The sequence below is a fragment of the Lagopus leucura genome, unplaced genomic scaffold, assembly GCF_019238085.1.
Source record: "Lagopus leucura isolate 7727_CA_CO unplaced genomic scaffold, USGS_WTPT01 Super-Scaffold_1, whole genome shotgun sequence".
Classification (NCBI taxonomy): Eukaryota; Metazoa; Chordata; class Aves; order Galliformes; family Phasianidae; genus Lagopus; species Lagopus leucura.
Genome location: NW_024962250.1, coordinates 28,738,306 through 28,757,303, shown reverse-complemented (window position 1 = coordinate 28,757,303; position 18,998 = coordinate 28,738,306).

Below are 18,998 nucleotides of genomic sequence, written 5' to 3'. Positions count from 1 at the left end.
AATTGAGAAGATAAATGACTATGACAATATGGCACCTTGAAATACAGAATACTTCTCCCACCACTGTAGGGCAATTTAGGTGGTTTACATTAGCACGAGAACTTATACTTAGTTAAAACAAGTGCTTTACCTAACCCATCGATCCCAGCCCCAATCTCTGTTCCCTGGAGAATCTGAATTTGGCTTAATAAATATAAATAAAGGGCTAACCTGTTCCTCTTAGCCAATAGAGCACTATCTTAGTCTCAAACTCATCTACTTAACAGGCATTTTAAAGTGCAGAAATGCCAGTTGGCTTGTGCCGACTAATGGTGCATAGAGTTTTACTGTCATAAGCTCTGAGATGTTCTTAAGAAAGCTTGAGATTGGTTATTTTTATAGAGCATTACCAAGCAGATAGCTTGGTAATGTCAGGCAAATCCCAACATCTCCAGACTGAAACTGGAATGTTCTGTACCTAGCAACCTTGAACTGTCTGAAAGGCAGAAATGCTGCACATAACAACTGGCCTAGCAGACTCTTGAAAACTTTTGGGATGCTGCCGCATATCCCACAGCCTCTTGGCTGACCCATTTTTGGCATGCACGGTGGGGATAACCACCTTTTGTGGCCATTATATTCCCAAGGAGGTATTTTGGGTAGACCAGATACGGCTACTTGATTTCAGAACCCTTCTAGACTCAATGTGAAGACTCAATCCCTTTCCTGTCTTTCTCCAAAGAGTAACAGCAATATTCAGCCATACTTACAACATGGTTGGCCAGGCTGAGGCTGAATACAACTGTGTGACAAGTCGTCTTTCACCACTGTGTTACTAATTGGTGTTCGTGATCCATGGCAAATTCTCCTACAGGACGCCCAGAGCTGTTGGATGCAGATTTCTCTAACACTTAGATCTACTCAAGGATGACAAAAAGACTGATACTATATGGGTTTCCATTCACTGTAGGAATTTACTACTATGTCCCATCTATCGCTTAATTAACTGTCATTTGCTCTAATAAAACTCAAAATGCAATTTTATTTATTTATTTATTTATTGTGAGGAGCTTCATTTGGCCTTAAATCCATAGAGAAGAGGAAAAATCTATGCCTTTACTGGAAATAGTATTGTTATTTTTGTTTTCCTAAAATTATTAGTATTTAACATTCAGTATGCCAGACCTGGTGTATTGTAGTAAAAGCTGCACTGGGATTTTAAAGTTATTTACTACGTGATTTTTAGATTTACTTTCTTTCTGGTTGATTGTAACATTTTACAATTTTGAGGCTTGATCAGGAATACTACATCATGTTTACTTTCTGGCTATTTTTCAACATTTTCTGTGTAAGAAGGAGTAAAAAACCTGCAAAACTGACTGTGACTTTCATCAAAGCCATTACAAACGTCTAGTTGTGGTTTCCAAATAATAATTCTAATAATTGATTGTTGTAGTGGAAATACTAAGTCATGGCTTGAATCAGTGATTGAGCACCTGGTGGGAAGGCAGGGCCAACCTAGGGGAGCTCAGAGAATGCAATGCACCTGAGCGACCAGAAAGGGTGGAGCCAGGATCCACCCTTTCCCACACTTCATTTAAGGGTTGGCAGTGGAGGCAAGGGAATCCTGTTTAGAGATCTTTGCGTATCTGAGGCCTTCTGAAGGTTAGCAGATTCTTTTCTTCCCCTCCCTCCCCCGCCCCACGTCTACAGCTGTTGTATTTGTGCATGTTCTCGCTTGCTGTAACCTAGGACAACACTACTACACTGTCATTGCTGAGCTTTCTATTGCATTACCACATTATGATTGTTAATTTTAATTGCCAGATGAAAATCCTGATAGGAGAAGGTGTATGTGGTCAGTCAACCAAAATAAGCTTAATATTAATAGGCCATTTTAGCAAGGTGTTAAAAAGTAGTAATATTTCATGGTGACGAATTTATCGTTCTGTAAACTGAATGGGAGCAGGATATGGTTAATGTGATGTCACTGTTTAGATAGCCTCTTTTAATGACTGGTTTATGTACAGATGTTCCATGATACAAGATGGTGGGTCTGTTCTTTTAACCCTGAGCAAGCTGCACACTCCAGTGAGAATCTGTTTTTCAAGTGGAAGATTCACAGTACCTTCAAAACCTGTTTATTTTGCTGAGATCTCTAGGCCTCTAGCACTATAACAACTGTATAAATTTACTTTTTCTTCTCCTTATTGTGAGGTGCTGCAACTGCATGGTGAATGCCTTCCAAGTCTTAACAGGAGTAAAATATAAACAGAAGAGTTTATTAACTACATGAAGGCACAGTGTAGATTTAAAAAATAAAATAAAATAAAAAATCAATACTAAGTAGAATAGAGGTTGTATCTTCAGTTCACCACCTCTAAATCCTGGTTTTGTTGCAGTCATCTGCTGTGGATTGGTGTAGTCAAGGCTCAGGAGACATTAGAAGAATATCAGTGAAGAGAGAAATGTTGCTGAGCATTTAAGTTAGAAATACAGGTCTTGAAGAGTTGCATGCTGAAATTTTCTAATAATTGGATAAAGTGTATTTTGATTTCTCTTGGTGTATTTTCTTGTCTTATGTGGAGAATCCAGCCATTCACACCATCAAAAAGAGGAGGAAGAAATGCTTTATTTAAGTTAGTGTTGAGTAGTAGGTAGTGTGTAAGGATTGTTCTCCTATAGTACATCTCTACCTTGACCCTGTACTGGATGAAACTAAACTGAGTTTAGTACTGCATGTCAGCCTATGGACAAGGGTTTTTCTTGTGTTGAGCTGGTGAGAGGCAAGAAGTTGAAGGCACGACTTACGTATTTAAATAATAAATATTTAAATAATAAATAATGTTTTATATATTTATTTTTTTATATATATATATGTTCATATATTTTATGCAGCAGAAGAAAACATGGTAATATGTAAGAACTACTTTGGCTCTTCAAGTAACAATGCTCATGTAGAGGGAAGAGGGGGAGGGAATAAGGCTTATCTTTGTTCCAATCTCTAACTTTGAGAAACAGACTAAGAACTAGAAATATAGTGGATGTATTATAGGTAAGTAGATCATTCAGGTTGTAGGATGTCTGTGATGTGCTGACCAATAGCAGAAGTGATTTCTTGTGAGCTGGTTTTAGTTTTCCCAAATATTTTCTTGAATGAACTCAATCACCTGTTCTTGGTAGAGTTGTTCTTTTCTACACTCTCCCTTGTTGGTTCTTATCAAACCGTTTCAAAACTTTTTTTTTGCCTTGACAATTGTATTCTGTACTTTTCTCATTCCTCTATTCAAATGAGCAGTAATCATTTGAACTGATCACAAAGGTCAGAACATATTTCTTATTCCGAACTAAAAAGGTAAGTAATTTTAACACACACAAAAAAAATCTAACAATAACTTTCTCAGAGTCTGTTGTCTTTAGACCTTCGACATCTAGGTAAATAGATAGAATAAGACATTAAGATATTACTGAGGAAGTCAGTAATGAGGATGTTTTATGAAGTTTGAATTCTACACCATGAACAATACGTTTTAGTTCCTTCAACATACTGATTGAATTTCAGTTCCAAATTTTCAATTATGAGTCCCTCTTTGAGTAAGATCATCTACCAGTTAAGAAAGTCACAAGCTCCCTAGGATAATAAAAACTCAGTATTTTGTGTATCTTGAATGCTTTAAAAGGAAAGTTAAAACTTGTGAGTTCCATGTTCTGTGAGGTAGAAAGGATTCAGTGATGAATATGTTTATAAAGGTTAAAAAGTCTTTCCATTTGAACATCTTGCCTCAGTAGAATGCCTAATCTAGACAAAAATGGATGAATGTAGAATATGATATTTTCCCACTTTCTCTAATGGCAGAAATTCAGACTGAACTTCTTACTGAGAAATGGCCATGTGTGGACTTCCATTCTAAAGTTTTGGTTGTATAATTATAAGTACAGATCTCAAAAATTCTGCTTGGCTACTACAGTGTGAATAAAATGGTTGCATCAGCAGACCTGTGTCTTCCCTATTCCTTTTTTTTTTTTTTTTTTTTTTTTTTTTTTCTCCTAAAATGCTAGCAGTGTGCAGTATTTGCAAATGGGAGGGTTTTGAGAAGGTTGGTCTGAAGATGCTTTTGGGATGTGGAAAGTGTGGTTATGTGCTTTTAGGGTAAAAGATGTCACTGCAGAACAGAACCAGCAGCTACTGTGACCAGGAATACTTTTAGCCTTATCTGAAATTTACTCCATTGTCAAAGTTATTCATGAGTATTCATGAGTAATGCTCATTCTTACAGACGGTAAACAGCGGAGGATACTGCTGATAAATGCTTGGTCCTGCTGCTGTTACACGTAAATCTAAGGACATTTCTTGAGCCATTCGTACCTAATATGTGAAGTACTAACAAGATCTTCTAGGTTCAGATTGTCTGCAAGCACTATAAGCTCTCATTTTTCAAGTAAGAACTTTTTTTTCCTCAAGCCACATTTGAAATGCCATAATTCAGTACATTCAGATTTTTTTTTTTTTTTTTTTTTAGCTCAGTGGGCAGAGATTTAGCTGAGGTTTCTTACTGATGCTAATGCAAGTCAGGTGGCTAATACCCTGTACAGCTCACTGAAGATTCACCTCGAGATGCCTTGTAAATTGCTTTTCATTGAAAGTACATTCAAAATTCACTTTTCTGTATGTGGTTATTACTACAGCAGACTTAGTATAGATATCAAGGTTGTCACTGAAGAAAAATTGTCCAGTTAAACAGAGCTTTTAAAGAAAATCTCATGCAATAAAATTTTAAACGCAAATTGATCTCTTGAACTGCAGCTTTTCTTCACCAGAGGTCACAACTGGTGTGCGTTACAACTGGCTATGCACCTAGACTTTTTTGTCCTTCCAGTTTGGCACAACTGAATTTTATTTGTGTTTGCAGCCATGAGTATACTAGGATCAGATTTGTTTTCCCTTCTTTAAAAGAAAAGAAACTTTCATGCAGAGGTGACCTCCCAGATTATAATGCTTAGTTAAAAAAAATTCTGTTTTCAATCTTTTTGATATGTTAAGCCATATAATGCTTTTTTGTTTTCCTTTCTCCAACTGTAAGTTCCTGCTGATGTTCCCTACTGTACTGCCGTTACAGTTTCTGAATGCTGTACTGTGTTAAATTTAGCGCTATACTTTTAGGGGGCTAAGCTTATGGTTACTAGATGTAAAAGGACTGTTAATGTAGTCTCAGTAGATTAAAGATCAGGTGCCACCATGTGAACAACCAAGTTGACCATGTGCCTCACTAACAGAAATTGCTGATGACATTAACAGCTTTGACTATTCACCTGCATCTTGTGATAGTCAAAATCTGGTATTGGTGACAAAATTACCCTTCTAAGAACAAAACAGAGTTTGGCTTATGTACTCCTTCACAGTAAGCATTAGAACAGACATTTCTGTGGTTTCTTTGTAAATTGTGGAAATTTCTGGGTTTGGAAAGAAGATCCTTCTTTCTGAGCACTCTGAGCCCTTTTGTGGGTCTGGTGAAAACCACAAAGTTACTAATGATACGATGCAAATGTGTTTTCAACTCCTTAGTGAATCCCTTTAATATCTGTACTTCCATACAAGTATGGTTTTTGTTGGTTTTTTTTTTTTTTTATGAGGTGAGGAGTGGCAATATTGTTGACTGTTCAAAACAGGGATGTTGTTTATGTTGATTGTAAAGACTGTTGTGTTGGCTGTAGTTATACAGTTATATATATACTTAAAGACAGCGAGTACGCTGTTCTATATTATCCCATCCACTAGCTCAGAAGTGACTCTATTAACTCAAGTCTGAGTTTTGAGGAGAGAACCATGATTTGTGTTGAATTTTAAGATGTAGAATTCTAAAAAGAAAGTGAGGGGGTGGAGGAGGGGGGGGGGGGAAAATGTGAGGATTGTTCCATCATTCATAACTGGAAAGTGAACGTTACTTTTATCTTGGTGCTTTCCAGTGTCATTGGCTGTGTTCATCCTCGTACACATTCAGCTTAGTAGCTTCAGCCATGGGGCTAGAAGTTGCTTCAGAGTTAATGAAATGATGCAAGCTTTCTAGATGGTTTATTCAATTCAATTACACTCCAGCTTGGAGGGTGTTAGAGCTACTTGTTCAAATGCCTCAAGCTTTTGCTTGCAAGTAGAATATCTATAGATTTTTTTTTATTATTATTTTTTAAATAAATCTCAGTGGTAAACTGTGACCAAATGTGAATAATAACATAGTTTCTGAATGTTCTCATGGTCTTAAGAGTATGAATCTCTGAGTACATGCATTCTATACCACCACAGCTTGATTCTTTGTATTTCAAGCCTTAGTATGGACAATCTTGCTGTTGAACTTTGCTGTCTGCCATACAAATTTAAGGGTTAATTGAACTCAGGGGTAGTATGCTGAGAAATACTTATTTTCTTCTTTTCACTCTCAGAGAATATTTCTACTTGCCTGTCCAACTAAAATCATGCTTTATTTTACTTAGCTTTATATAGAGAAGTTAGGGTTTCAGGAGACTAATTCTGAAGAATTGAAGAGAGCAGTGAGATTTTATTTTTTATGAAAAAAACCTGATCATCTTTTTCGTTACTTGGATGAAGAAGTAATACATTTTGTATATATTTCTTGCAAAATAGAGGTAATTGTTTTGAACCACAATAGGAAATTCAGAAGAATGGAGCAGATTACCAGCTGTATCACTGAACTCTTTCACATTTTTCTTGGACTAATTCTGGATCTCATTTTTTGTAGAGAAAGCATGAGTTTTGTTTTGGAAAACCAAACTGTATATCATACAAGCTGACATTCACATTTTATTAAGGGCATTCTCTCATGGTTGAAGCTTGTTAAAAGCCACCATTGAAGTCTGGATTTGTTAGATTAATGCTGGAATGGAAAGTGATAATAACTCTTGACCATGATATAACCATAGATCACTGATCTCAGAAAACAAAAAACAACAAAACAAACAAAAAAAAAAGCACAAAAAATGACCTAGATTTGGGGTACAGTAAACCCAGTGTGAGGCTCTCTATATGTACATACAATATTAATGAGATCTTTCTTGCTTACTGAGGGACTTAAATTGGTAACATATACTTGGCTACTATCGGAGTTAAATGCTGTGGTTAGAAGTAAAATAAAGTTTCTATTTCTTTTCAGCTATACAAAAGGTAACTTGCATACATATGTTATTTTATTCAGTGTAGGTTTTTTTTTTCAGTAGTTATAGGACTAATTCTATTGATGGAAGTTCTCTCTTGAATAGATGTTTCAATGAACAGATAAGAGCATCAGATGAGGTAGTGCTGTTTACAGCTTGGGTGGTTGTTGAATGAAGATAGGAATGATCTTCCAGAAAGGAACAGTTTGTTTTCATCCTTGTATGACTTGAATACTGCTGTGCTTTTTGTCAGATATGATGAGTACTAAGAACCCTTATCTCTGAGAGAATTTTAATGTCAGAATCTCTGAAAATCAGGACTTCAAACCTCCTAGATTATACCTATATATATAGATATATAGATATATAGATATATAGATATATGTATTTGTGTACAGCTTCTTGCACAATATGGTGAAGTTTCCATAACTATTAATATCCAATAATAAAAAAATACTCAGGGAAGAGGAAGGTGCCATGCACTTCCTCACTGCTCAGGAGATCATGTTTGAATAGCTATAATATAATCCTATGGCTATAATTGGTGTTGTGAACTCTTCTTTCCCAAAATATCATCCAAAGTCTTGCTTGTTCACCAACACTTGAATACTGTAATGGTTTTCCATTAAGGATGTCTGGAGGAGAAAAACCAAAAGTTTGTGTCTGTAAAGTCCTGTCCCATGCATATGCTCTTGGTAAGTATTTAGTTCATTTGTAATACTACATGGGAAGATGCTGCTGAGCTGTAATTACTTGGAGAACCAGGGTTTAGAGTTTCCTGACTACTGTGGGATTTAGTTCGCAACCATAATGTGTCATTAATATGTTTCTTTGCACTGAACGTTGAGCATGCTGGCAGCTGCTCGCTCTCTATACTAGTTGAAATAGTCAACTATATATAATTAGTAACATTCAATCTGCTCTCCAAAATACTAGAGCTTACCTGGGTCTCAGATTGTCAAGGTTTATTGCAAGCAGCTCAAGACCAGAGAGTTCAATTAGAAAATTAACTTATATGTTATTTTACCATATTAGAGAGTTGATTTCCTTCCAATTTGAAACAGATGATACATTGTTATAAAGGGTTGGGGTTGCACTTAATATTCTCCTATAAAAGAGGTAAAGACATACAAGACTTTTCCGCTACATTGGGTTAGGGCTTTAAAAATAATATGCTTTTTACAAGCCTAACTGCAGTTTTTATTCATCTAAGTCACGTGTGTTTGCTGGAAACCATGTACTTTCAGTGCTTCTCAAAGCATAAAATATGCAATAAAATTTTTTAAAAGTATTTATGCTATGTTTAACTTTGCAGGGGAAAAAAAATCTAGTAAGTTTAATCTAATGTCATTAAATGTTGTGGTTTTCAGTAATTTGTAATCCAGAAACTTTTGGTATTGGAGGCTAAATGGTAACAGAAAATTAAAGCAATAAGGAACACACAAAAGTTACTAAGATTACATTCTGTGGAGCTAAATATTGACTATTAAAATGTTTGTGTTTTCAGTGAAGTGGTGTGAGTGTTGGCTCACCAAGTACTAGTACAAACTGTACCTATAACTTTCTAAATGTTTGAATAATAAATTAAATGGACCTCCCACCTAGGTGGTCTTGCTGCCATAGATGGCACCAAGAAAGAATGGCCTAAGGGAAAAGGACGTGGGCAAGAAAAACATCAGGTGGGACTTCAGTATGAGCTGCTTAGGATGTTATACCATCCAGAAATCTTTTATTCCAGAAAACAGTTAAGGCAGTCGAGCAGTCCTAAATAGTTCCTAGGTTGCAGCTTGTTTGCCCGTATGGCTCTCCTTTTTTTGAGAAGTAAATCAGCATTTTTACTGCAGGTTCATGTGAGCAGACACCTCTGGAGAGCCTTTTTTTTTTTTCTTTTTTTTTTTTTTTCCTGCAGCTTTTACTGCTCTTGTACAGCATGGCACTTTGGTCAGTATAGAAAATTCAAGGATTTTTTAATATAAGTACACAGGTTGCTATCAGGAACCAATGGCATTCATAAAGACCGAAGTGTATGCTTTGAGGATGTGATAAGGTAGATAAGCCCTTTCTTCTAGACCTTCATGCATATGAAGCCAGTTCTCATAAAGTACATAGGTGAATGACCTGTTTGAGTGTGCGTGCCAGTAGCATAACCTTTTGGGGACATAATAAAGATATATTTAAGATAGGAGGCAGATGAATAGGCTCCTGAGCCTTCAGTGTTTGAAACATCATAGAATCTTAGCATTGCTCAGGTTGTAAAAGACCTTCAAGATCATTAAGTCCAACAGTAACCAAATCATACTAACATAATTCTAACCACCCACCACTAAGTCATGTCCCTGAACATCACATCCAAAGGGTTTTCAAACATATTCAGGGATGGTGACTAATCCACTTCCCTGGGGAGCCTATTCCAGTGCTTAACAACCCTTTCTGTAAAGAAGTTTTCACTGATATCCAACCTAAACCTCCCCTGGAGCAACTTCAGGCTTTTTCCCCTTGTCCCCTCACCAGTGAGGAGACCAGCTCTGCTCTCACTGCAGTCACCTTTCAGGTATTTGAAGAGTAGTAAGGTCTCAAGTTGTTCTTCCAGAAAACATAGGGTTTCCTTGTTTTATTGGTAGATACTCTAGCTTCCTCTGAAAACTTGCAATCTCAGCAGGACTTTCTTGTTATGAGAAAACCTGCGGTTATTGCTGGGGTCTAGCAGCTGAGTAACACCTACCAATAAGTGCAGTTATTTGAAGAACCCTTCTGAAACTTCAAGTAGGTATATGGTTCCATCTATCCTTCATCTCCTTATTTCTAAGGCCCAAGTATGAAGGTAATCAGCCTGAGGCCAGCAGGTGCTGAACTTGGAGGTAAAAAAAGAAGTTGTCAGAAGATACTGGGTCATCTCGCTGACTGGATAGAAATGTCTCCAGAGACTCCAGTTGGCTTTTACGGATAGCAGGCAGTTTTCATTTGGAGGGAGGCATTGCATTTGTTTCAATCTAAGAAGTCTGAAATTTTAGCCGTAATGAAGGTGTACAAATATTATAGGAAAAAACTTTTCTGTACTTTGTTGGTCAGCAAGTATTATCAGCCTGGATGCCTGGATGAAGTGCAAATATTTGGTTTGCTGTTTTGTACCCTGGTCTATTTTACATCATCAACCTGCAGAAATGTCAGTGCCTTGACCAGACACTGAACTTTGCTATTCTGTCATGTAACTGGAGAAGCAGCTCCTAAAAGCTTATACTGATGTCACAAGCACTTGAAATCAGAACTTACACCAGAACAGCTCAATTTTTTTTTTTTTTTTTTTTTGTTTTGTTTTGTTTTGTTCCCTTGGTATAATTTGGAGTAGATCACTGAGGAAATGACATGATTTGTGTTATGCAGTGTACAGTATGTTTATTGCCATTTTGCATTCTCATTCATTTGAAATATTATGGTTCCCACTAACATTTAGAACATTTGCAGTGTTATTCCCTGGATTTTAACAGAGCAAAGTGATAGTGGTAAATTTCACTTTTTTTAAAAAAAACGTTCTTTGTCTCTATTTATGAGACAGGAATAAATTTTCAAATTTTCTTTATTTTTGGAGAAGATTTTTTTTTAAATAGGTAGGAATGCCTTTTTCCCAAGATAGAGCTTGATGCTGCAGAGAGCAGATATTACGCTGTTTATGTGAGAGAGTTGCAGAGAGTGCTAAGAAAAGACAGCAATTTCTATTCAAATAAGTAGATATAATTTTTATTTTATTCCCTTCTATCATTTTAAGATTCTAGAAAGGGGAATCCATTTTCCATTTTAGTGATGTTATAGCCACAGAACTATCCTCGTGCCAAGTGAATTACAGATGTGTTTTTAGTAAGTGTGGGAGTTAGCTGGTTAAGTGTGAGCTACTGAAAAGAAAAGCTTTTGTACAGATTTGTTGCATTTTCTTTGTAGGATGACAAGTAAAGTGAGTATTTCTTCAGAGCATACTTCCTAGTATTTCATGAACCAAATGTTGAACAGATGTACTTAAAGTGTGGAAAAAATTAAATGAAAGGCACATTTAGGATTTATAGAGTTGAAAACAAAAAAAAAAACAACAATGGAAATTAGAACTTTGATGAACAGAAACTATGCTGTTAATGCAGGGTTTTTTTACTGTAACTTAAAAAATAATAATAAAAAAATTGGCTTCCAGGTCCCTGAGTTGTAATCTGAAATTGTATAAATTATAGTTAGAAAATGATGCAACATTTGTTCTGAAAAAGGTAATTTAGCTGTAAAATATGTTTTTATATTCATTTTAAATTAAGAGTGACTATTGCCATTCCATAAAAATGTACTTCTTCCCAGATACACTGAAATCCAATGAAATCTGAGAGCTGGGAATGTAGAGTTTTTTCTATTTCAAAATTGTGCAATCAAGATGAAAGATGACATGAAAAAAACAAAGATTCTCAACTCATGAACAATCCCTCATTACTGTGTTGCTGCAAGAAGCAAGCACAAGGACTAACTGTGCTGCTGAAGCGTACTCACTTTGCACAAGTGTGGGAGCATTGGCTCTAACAGTGTGCCATTTATTTCAGTAAGACAGGCACATATTTCTAAAATGAGCTGTGGCCTTTATTCAGAAAAAACACCTCTGTTCTGGAAAACAGTCTCTTTAGACAATTACAGTTACAACAACTCTACTGCAGAAAGCATTTGAGCCTGGGACTTTGGGAATTAAACACATGCTTAAGTACTTTTCCTTAATAGGGATACATTTAGAGCTCTGAATTGAAGCTTGCATGGACTAGTGAACAAGGGAATTTTTAAATGGTTGTTAGCCATGTGCATTAAGAAATCCACAGCCGACACCATGTCCTTTATGTGGAAGGAGGTTCTGAAATGAAATTCTTTATTAAAACAAATGCAGAATCTAACAGTGCACACTGTGATGCAGTGAAATGCAAATATCTTCTGTCATTTTTACCTTCATAACAGGAGGTCATTTATTTCCCTGAATAAAAGAATAGTTGATCCAACTAAATGACACACTGCTGCCAAAAGGGATTTTGATTGAAAATTAAGGGAGAGACATATGTCCTTCCAAAGATAACCTAAGTCTTGCTGTTTCTTCTCTCTTCATTTAAGTATTTATTTCTAAAATAGCAGTATGATTGTTGATGTTTTCCTATCCATTTTGAAAAATCTGTTTCATGGAAGACTCGGGTCTATTCTTAAAGCACACTATTTAACATACTATACCTACACGCTAAACTGATAGATCACTCAATATTCAGGTAGCTGAGTTCTTAATGTTATAGAAACTGTATGCATTTGAAGATACTCAGACAGCAGCAGTACCCATAGTTAAGCTGTATAGCTGGGTTGTTCCTTTCATTGACATAATCCCTTTCCGGTTATGTATTGCTGTTGCATGCCATTCCTGTTCTTGTGCAGTAAGCGACATCCTTCTATTTGTGATTCTTTCACAATAGTTATTTTAGTCAGGTCTTGCTAAGATTTAGAATTTTTCTTGAAGTAGGGTTTGAAATTATCGTTAGGACGTGTTGTGTATTTTGATAACTGTAAATAAAATTGAGTCCATGCACCAGAATCATGTCTCTTTTCTATGTCTCCTGACAATAGGGTTTTTACTGTTGCTTTTCATGCGTACTATATCTAGGTAAATTATTTTGAACAACAATTATTGCTTTGTGAAATAAATATGTAGTGCTTGGAATAGACATTATGACAGTCTGGTATGGGAAGTTCTGGTATGTATCACTCTTGTTGCTTTCCCACAGGAAGAACTGTAAGTCCTATTTAAAGTGCCACTATGACACCATCATGTATCACCTGATCCTAGTGGAAATGGGGCAGCGAAATGGATTGCAGGATTTAGAATTTCTTTTCCCCAGTGAGAAGAACAATCATGACACTAAATAGTAAATCAAATGTTGATGAACAGAATTATCTACTCCCACTCTCATCATTATGAAGTGTATGCTAAAATCTTTACTTCTTCCTGCAGGGTAAAACTCATTAAAAGTATCTAATTTTCCTTCTCTACTGTTCTGATGATTGGCATTAGTAATTTTTCTGCTAAGTGAATCTCACCACTACTATTTTATTGTCTTTGTGTGAAGTCTTATTTAGCATTATGGGAATGGATGTATTGGAGCAGAAGATAATAGGGATAAGGTCTGCTAGACAGTTCAGAGAGATGAAATCAGATCTTAAATTTCAGTTTAATGCTTCCTTGTACGTGTGCTGATTAAATTAATCTGAATACTTCTTCAATGTGTACTTCCTCAAGGTTTGCATGCAGAATACTCAATGAGTGTATTCCTAGTCCAGATAAATTAAATGAGATGCACACCTAGTATGGAAAGCTTGAAATTCAGAAAGTGATAGACAATCAAGATTTGAACTGATGACAGGCATTCTTCTATAACAGAATGTGGTATTAAAATAGTAAAATCAGTAAATATTGAGACTTTAGATTTCTTGCAGTCTGAACAAACAAAACCTTGCAGGCTTATGCATTTACCCAGAATAAAAGTACAGTTTTCTAAGCAGAGAATATGAGGTATCGCCTACACCCCTTAAAGCTGGTTTGGCCAAGAATAATAATGTACAACTGTTGGAACAAAAACCTCCCATTAGTAACTATTTTCAGTATTTTATTCTCCATTGGCACTCTTGGAATGTCTTCCATTCTCACTTTAGCTGCCTCAGGAGCCTTACAACTCCAGCGGAAACGTTTCTTATGGAGCAGGGAGTAAGAGTTAAGTGTTTCTCCCACTTTTGAGAGAAGGCCCTGTAAATGAAGCTGCACCTCCAGGATTTGTGATGCCTCCTAGGATTATAGGAATTTGAATAATACTGTAATCAATACTACTTTGAAGAGGCTAGATTTTTAAAACTCCCAAAATCTACTGCTGCACAAAGTTTTTGTTGAAAGAAGTAATAACTGCAATAGTGTAATAGAAAGCTGGAAATAGAATTGAAAAAAAGACAGTATTTCAAGTGTCCAAGCCTGGCTTATTATCTTGCATTGGGACTTCTTATATGGCAGCATACTTCTGCATTTCCTGTGTCCTGGTGAACACATCTATGTGGGTCACATGATGAGAGGAACACACAATTATCATGAACGTGAGGAATGGCCATGGTGCTAAGTTGTTGCAGGTTCTCCTTCAGTAACGCCCATAGGACCATAGGGTAATTGGGGTTGGAAGAGACCCCTGGGGAGTTATCTAGCTAAGATTCAGTATCAGAAAACATTCAGGCATTGACTTGAAACACAGAAGTGCAAGTTCACAATCCATTTAAAACATGATTTGAAAATGAGAGGTGTGTTGCATAGGAAGTCTGCTATAAAGAGTAGTCTGAGCTGACTGAGCAAGACCCCTTTCAGCTTGAGACTTGGTGACCTTTCTCCTGGCATGTGACTTTTGGCACTAAAAGCACTCTGCTGTATGTGGTGTCAGATTGCCAAGCTGTTCTCCAGTGTGCTATGTCATTCTAGGCCTGGAAAGTTAAGAGGTGGATTTGTTAGTGGTGGGATCAGTAGTTGTACAAGTTTAGAGGACAGAGAACAAGGTCTTAGATGATAGCACTGATTTAAAAAATAATAATAATAAATTTAGGCCACTAAATATTATCTTTGTACAGTGGATGGAATTGCTTCCTGATACTAAACACAATATTTTGATGGGCTATCTGACTATTTAACGTGCACAGAAATGTGATTTTGACATGATTAGCAAAAGAAAATATAACATTTGAGAAAGCCATCTAATCCTGCTTCCTCCTTTTAACTCTGGAGAACCAGAGAAACGGTAGCATTTGAAATGGTGATTTCCTCTTTGGTCTAATTATTATGAGTTGGAATGATTAACAAAACAGAAAACAAGCACTTAATGGACACATAAAAGCTGTTAAGTAGACACAAAAAACACTTATGCTCTGTATTTGCTCTGCTGTTAGTGGTGAAATTTCAGAGACGCTACCTCAGCGTTACTATTTAACCTGAGTTTTAGAGATTCAAACAAGAGCAGACAGGTTTCATTAACATAGGAGGTCCCTGAAGAAATAAATATTTATTAAACTTTCAGTGATGTAAAAAAATGTGTTTTTTTTTTTTTAAAACCACACTTCAAGTGTTGGTGTACTGCCTGCCAAATACATAGCTGGTGAGCTATTTAGAAGCTTCCTGTTCCACATGCTAATTAACAGTCTATGAATTTTAACTTAAATCAGGGTCACATAGCTGAAATGTATTTCAGAAAAGGCCTGCATTTGTCATTCAAAGGCATTGCCAAGGTTTTAAGGCCCTGCTATAAAGTGGATTTCACAGCTTGAAAAACTAGTTCTCCAATAACAACTGGGTCAAAAGTGGGAGGAACCCTTATGCACTGAGTCACATGAGGTGCATTAGAGTTACTTACATTTGAAATCAGAGTTAATCCAAAACCAGAACATTTAATACAAACCTCTTTGAATCCTTGTGGGCACTGTGGCCTTGGATTCATATCCTTACATATCCAGATTGTGTTTCTATGGCTTTAATTTGAAATGAGATTCATTAGTCAGGTAGCAATAATCTTGGACAGAAATGCTTCTTTCACCATCAAATCTAGCCAGATTTTAGGGGAATCTGGGTTTAAGATGACCATAACATCTTCTACCTTCGTTTGGTACAGAATGAAGAAAGTCAGTTATCATACATGTGGTACAACCTTTTCTTTCTACCACTGGCACAGCTGCATCTTGTAAAAAGCCAAACAATTTTCTGATATGCAGATTCATTGATTTCAAATGCCTCTTTTCATATTCTATATTTTTCCTTTCATGTAAAATTAGCTTTATTATAATACAGCTCTTCTCTGTACCCAGTTATATATATTATGTATATAATATATATAACAATATATATATTAGTTCACTTATACATATTTTAGATTTTTTGCACCTTAACCATTTAAAAAAGTATATTGCTTCATAATCTACCATTGATTTGGAAGATAAGTTTCAAACATTGATAATACACATTGCTTTGTTTATTTATCACTTCCCTATTGTTTAGCTGCAGACTTGATTACCTTTAGTCCTCGCTATAGAAGGGGAACAAGTAAGGGGAACAAGTAAGTTTACTCTGGCAAGTTGCATTCTCGGCTCTTTAGGAAAAAACTTGAGCCTCATCTACATGATTTAGCAGCCCAGATGCATATTTAGCTGTATGTGACTATCGGGGGAGCTAACTAACCCAAAATCGAAATGGAAGCAGAATAAATAATGACAATCTAAATATTTGAAGTTAAGCTTGAGCTAGTTGTTGTCAGAGCAAAGAAAGATATGGAGAAAGTGAATCTGGGATATTGTTGAAAGTGTTGAGATTCAAGGATTTTCTTGCTGCCTTAGGTGGGATGAGTGGGAACAAGAGGAAGAGTGAAGATGCTAAGGGAGGTGTGACAGTACTTGCTGCTGGGAGCTGCCAGATGTTTTTCCAGTTACTCTTGCCACTCTGCAATTACATGCTGTTAATAATAATAGTATATTGTAATAGGCCTTAAAATATATTTTTAATGAAGTGTTAAGGCTATGGCTTTCTATCTCTTACAGCAGCCTGTTGCATATGGCAATTATTTACCTCTCCTATGGGTAGAGTAATTCTTAACAAGAATGACCCTTGGATGCATGGGGTGGAGAATGTTAGTAATATAACTTCTGTTCACTGTTTGGTACCTAGGATCACACCTGGATGAAGAAGTTAAATTCTGGTATTTATGGTTTAAGTATATATATATAAAAAGGGGCAGGATTCAAAGAAAATCTACAGGCATGATCAGAAGTATTGGAAAATATGCTTTTTGTTTTGAAAATGAGTGCAGTTTATATTTCATGGACATGGACTGGTCTTCCTTCTCTATATGCCCATGCTCAAATGGCAATAGAGCAAAAACCTACTAAATATTCAATAAAAAAGTCTTTCTCCTTACTAGCTTCTTCCCAGCCTTCAAGCATTATTCTGTGTATTGAAAAATTTCCTCTGGTGAAGGCTGAGCTGCTAGACTCGAGATGCCCGTATTGATCGGTTCAGCTAACAAGCAGCCTGGAGCAGGTGTTATCTGCAAGAGGTGCACGGGCTGACATGGAGAGATGTGATCGGGGGATGGAGCACATCCTCCGTGAAGACAGGCTGAGGGAACTGGGCTTGTTCAGCCTGGAGAAGAGAAGGTTGTGAGGAGACTTTGTTGCAGCCTTTCGTATTTAAAAGAGGATTACAAACAGGAGGGGAATCGACTCTTTGCAAGGATAGAAAGTAATAGGGCAAGGGGGAGTGGTCTTAAGCTCAAGGGTAGATGGTTTAGATTGGATGTCAGAGGGAAGTTCTTCACAGAGGGAGCAATGAGATGCTGAAATAGTCTGCCTGGAGAGGCTGTGGATACTTCATCTCTGGAGGTGTTCAAGACCAGGATGGCTGGGGCCCTGGCAACCTGGTCTGGTACCAGATCTGGAGGTTTGTGACCCTGTCTGTGGCAGAGGATTGGAACTCAGTGATCTCTGGGGTCCCTTCCAAGCCTTTCTATGATGATTCTATGTGCCCAGCATTGACCTCAGATCTTTGTATCTGGACAAAATCCTGCCACATCATTTTGTGAGGAGATGGGCTGTTAAAGTGTTAGCCATGAAAGAAGGGGAAGCTCCTCCCCCTTTTTAAATTGCTGCTTCATCTATTTCCAACTTTTTTTTTTTTTTTTATAATGCAATTCCAGAACATTATTTTCAAAAGCACTCTGAAGTTTTCATCAACTTTCGATGCTGGAGGGAGGGTATAATACTTGCTGTGCTGCCACCTTGTGTTCAAAGAGCCGATTTAATTTCAGCACTGTGGGATTATTTTTTTGTTTTTTGAAGTTTATTTGCTCATGAAAGACGTTGGGTATATATATATATGTGGCTTTTTACTAGCTTGATGGACAGAAGTTCCTCTGAATCTTATTACACGCTGCAGATACAGCGTATCTGAGAAGTACAGCCAGGAGACGATCTTCGAGCAGGAAGGAGATCAAAAGCAGATTCTTGTAGATAAGCGTGTAGCTAATAGGGGGAAAATATCTTCCATCCTGAGGGAGAGCTGTTGTTCTGAAGAGCTGGTTTTGGTCTGTGGCTAGCTTTGCACAATTCTTCAGTCTATTGTCTACTGACACGCATGTGGATAATGAAGATGCATTCTGGATATCTAAAGACAGATGCACAAATGTGTTTCATGACTTTTCTTTCTTGTCTTTTTTTCTTCTTTTCTGTGTAGCAGGTACTGTACAGAGTGAGGTTAAAGAGAACTGCACAGAAGAAATGATAAAAGAGATGTGTAGCATATTTTATACAGCAGAGTGCAGTGTTAAAGCAGTTTCCATTGTGGTCTACTCAGTTTCCAGGCTTTAATGTTGTCAGGGATCAAGACAGGCAAATGGAACCAGAGAAAATGAGAGCCAGCCTGATCTGTTCCCCATCTCTTCAGACAAACCTTTTGAGATGCCTGTGAAGGGTGTATGAGGGCACTTGTGAGACCCGGAAAACCCTGCTGAACTATCTTTTTGAAATTTAACAGTACATGAGGGTCTAATTGCAGTTTACACCCCTGCCAGTTCCCTTTGGAACTGTAAAACCTCTGATTATGCTGGACTTCTTCTGCCTCCTTCATTGCAGGAAGGAAAGGTGAAATCCTTACGGGTTTCAGGGTTTTATAGTCCTGGGGTTTTCGCAGGTTTGGAGAATGCCCCTGAGTATTGCTAAACTTTCAATGAAAAATCTGTGTAGCTGATGGGAAGATGGTGATCACTGCCTGTTTTATTGAAATAAGACACTGCTACATTGTT